Genomic DNA, 3561 nt, shown 5'->3' with positions numbered 1-3561 from the left:
TCCACGTTATGGGGTCTTTTAACAAGTGAGACTTGGAGGTTGTTTTAATAGGGCGGAGGATGGGGACAGGGAGGAGGAAGGGAGGTCCTGTGGGGAGGGGGGGGGGGAGGAGGAAGAACTGCCCATTCGGACTAAGTTGGGTCTAGAACCAGTTCAACGGAGTGAATTCAATTAGCCTAACGGCAAACATTTGCAGAAAAATGCAATACACATATGTTGTCACCACCTGATTTCCTCTTCACGTACAGCAGGTCGGAAAGGAGAGCCTTGCTTTTAAAATCCCTTGAGCTGTATTTGCATGCTGGGGCTGCAGAAGTTTCTCCTGCGACCATACTTCACACAGTACAGTTCTTATAAGTGAACTGCGTCTATGGATTTATGAATTAATGGTCTCTTCTTGATCTGAATTAACTTCAGTTTCTTGATCTATCCAAGCTTCTAGGATTACCTCACGCTCACTGTCTCTCCAACTACTTGCACTAAGAAATAACATTGAACCTTCCCACTAGCATGGCTGACTTCTGCAGATGTAGTTTCCAGAAACTTGGAAATAAACCATATTGTTTAAATAGATAAGCCTCAAATTGTCATAGGAGGTTTGCCCAAGAATCTTTATACTGATCTGTCTCTCTCTCTCCGTCTATACATGTATTGTAAGCTTGCAGTTAACTCTAATAATCTATTCACGTGATTAACTGCAACCCTTCCATCAGCTTCCAGAGTCACAGTGACCTGTAAATATTATTAGCTCTGATATAGGAGATCGTTATCTTTATGTCCCTTTGCTACTTCATTGTAAATTTTCTCAGATCCGGAGAGCGTTTTTTTTCCTGGGGAAGCCTGGAAGTTATTCAAAAGGACCACTAGGTGGCACTGTTTAGGAAATAATAAGAAGTAAGATACACATGCTGAGTGGAGAATCACAGCAGCCAGCCATCAATAGGTTGTTAAAATAGACAGGGTAAACGTGGGTGAACATATATATACACACATATACACAGCCTAACAGATACTGGTGTACATGTAACAGTTGTATCTTTTGAGGGCAGGGATCATTTTAATTTTTATCTTAAGCCATGCTGTTTTCTTTCGTCTTGATAAGGTAGTTACTGGGCTAGACGTTCTTTTAAGTCTACAGACCTGGTCATGTTTAATCACAGTTGTGAAACATGATTGTGACTCTTCACTGAGTTATTATCACCGTTCATATTTGCTAGTGTGGGGGAGGAACAACCATGCATGCTCTAATCATGCTAAAAGAAAAGGAGTACTTGTGGCACCTTAGAGACTAACCAATTTATTTGAGCATAAGCTTTCCTGAGCTACAGCTCACTTCATCGGATGCATACTTAGGAAACTATTTTAAGTCCGGTGGGAATGTTGAAATGCCAATAGTGATTCTGGATGACCCAGTTTACCTCTTGCTCCCATGGCTCATGAAGCCATATACCAGCCACCTCAGCAGCACCAAGGAGCATTTCAGCTACAGGCTTAGCAGGTGCAGAATGACAGTTGAATGCGCCCTTGGCCATTTGAAGGGTCGCTAGTGTTGTTTACTTTCAAGATTGGAACTCAATGACAAAAATACCCCAATGGTTATAGATGTCTGCTCTGTTCTGCATAATATCTGTGAAGCCAAGGGGGAAAAGTTTCCCCTAGGGTGGAGGGCAGAAGTGGCGCAGCTGTCTGCTGAATTTGAACAGCCAGATACCAGAGCTATAAGAAGAGCTCAACACAGAGCTATCTGGCTTCAGGGAGGCTTTGAAAGACCATCTTAATAGTGAGCCAGAGTAGCATGTGTTGCTGAAGTGTTCTTTACCTGATCTTTCTCTTTTGTGGCCCAGAATGAATCTTATAGTGATTGCTGTGTATGTAGGACTATAACATTGTCAATGCACCTATTAATATTGTTTGTGAATGTTGTTATGGGTTCTGTGACACAGCACAGTGACTTGAAATTGATTGCTGTCAGACCTGCTCATCACCAGCCAGCATACGTTGTGAATTAATAAAGATGAATTATGTTCCAAAAATATAATTTTATTCTGTAACATTAGCCAGGCAATTAAAAACATTTAGAATTTAATAAAACTTAATAAATTAAGGGGAAAGAACTTAGGAAGGGGAAAAGACAATCACTTCCATTTCAGGTACACATACACCAACCATGGTTTTCACAGGTCAGTGTATGCAAAAGCTGTTATTTTCTTTAATGTCCCCCCGGGTAAGGGTAATGCACTGAACCCTGATGCCACATGGAATGTGGGTAGAGGGAGGGTATAGGGAGAGTATAAGGAGGTCCTGATGTAGAGTTTTCTATGGGCTGCAGAGGGAAGAGAGCACCGGATTATTTAACCTGCTGGTCCACCAAAATCTCTGTTTGCTGTCTGCATCTCTGTTTGTTGTCTGAGAAGCGCAAGCATCTTCTGCTGCACATCCTGCTCCTTTTCTTGTGTCTTTCTCCTCTCCACTCTATCCTTGTTCATGCTGTCTGCAAGGGTGATCCTTCAGGCCCTGGTTTCGTTCTCTGATGCAGCACTGGCTTGCAGGATCTCCTGGGACATGTCAGCCGAGTCCTCTTCTTTCTCCTCCTTATCTGGCTCAGGCGTTCCACAGGTGTGGAGGGGAAGACCCTGAAGGATGCAGCTGCAAATACAACACACAGAGATGCCATTGTCAATGTCCTCATGATGGAAATTGAAACTTAAGGTGCTGAACTCACTCCCCTTGCTCCACACAAGTTTTAAGCACTACATTCTCACTTCTGCTTGGGATTGATAAAGCACGGTGCCAGTCACAGCACCAGCTGTGGTGAATATGGTCCTCCAGGGGTCTGGGACATGAGGAGGGGTTAGCTCACTTGCATGATTCTAGTTGTATAGGGCAAGGGAACTGAATACTGACACCACTTTCCACAGGAGGTGGTGATTTTAGCTGATATCTCACTCCTGAGGGTAACAGATGCAGAGAGAGCACAGCTGCTGCTGGGATCCTGATGCCACCCAGGCCCATACCCTGCTAGCCAGTGTACTGCACTGCTGCCTCCTGAAGTAATCGCAGAGTGGTGTGGGAAAGTGTCCTACAGCAGAAGAAGAAATAAGGCAGCCCTTCCCAGAAACCTTTGTCAGAAGATTGCAGAGTACCAAAGTTTAATTGAGATCTCTATAGGACATCCCGGTGCACATAAACAAACTGCTCCATGTGGTTCCTCCATGTGGTTCCATGTGGTTCCTGCTGTCTAACTCTAGAGGGGAATGAAAGGCTGATAGTAACTCCACCTCTCTTGGTTGTTCCGTTGCCACTCCTAGCACAAGTAAAAATGAGCAAATCAAAAGATGCATCCTGATACTATGGGGGTGCCAGCCCTGTAACTTCAAAGTAAACAACATACTTACCAGAGGTTCCTTCCCCTGCATCAGACTTGCCCGTGCTTGACTTTCAGGACAGGCGGTACAGTGGAGTCATGTCCTGGCTTGCTGCACAGCTGGATTCCCTGGTCATCTGTCCCCCATACTCCTCCTCCTCCTCGTCTACTTCCTCCTCTTCACTGTTCATGTGGGA

The sequence above is a fragment of the Lepidochelys olivacea genome, assembly GCF_965140295.1.
Source record: "Lepidochelys olivacea isolate rLepOli2 genome assembly, chromosome: 2".
Taxonomy (NCBI): domain Eukaryota; kingdom Metazoa; phylum Chordata; order Testudines; family Cheloniidae; genus Lepidochelys; species Lepidochelys olivacea.
The sequence above is the reverse complement of the archived record's forward strand: the minus strand, read 5'-3'. Positions refer to the sequence as shown.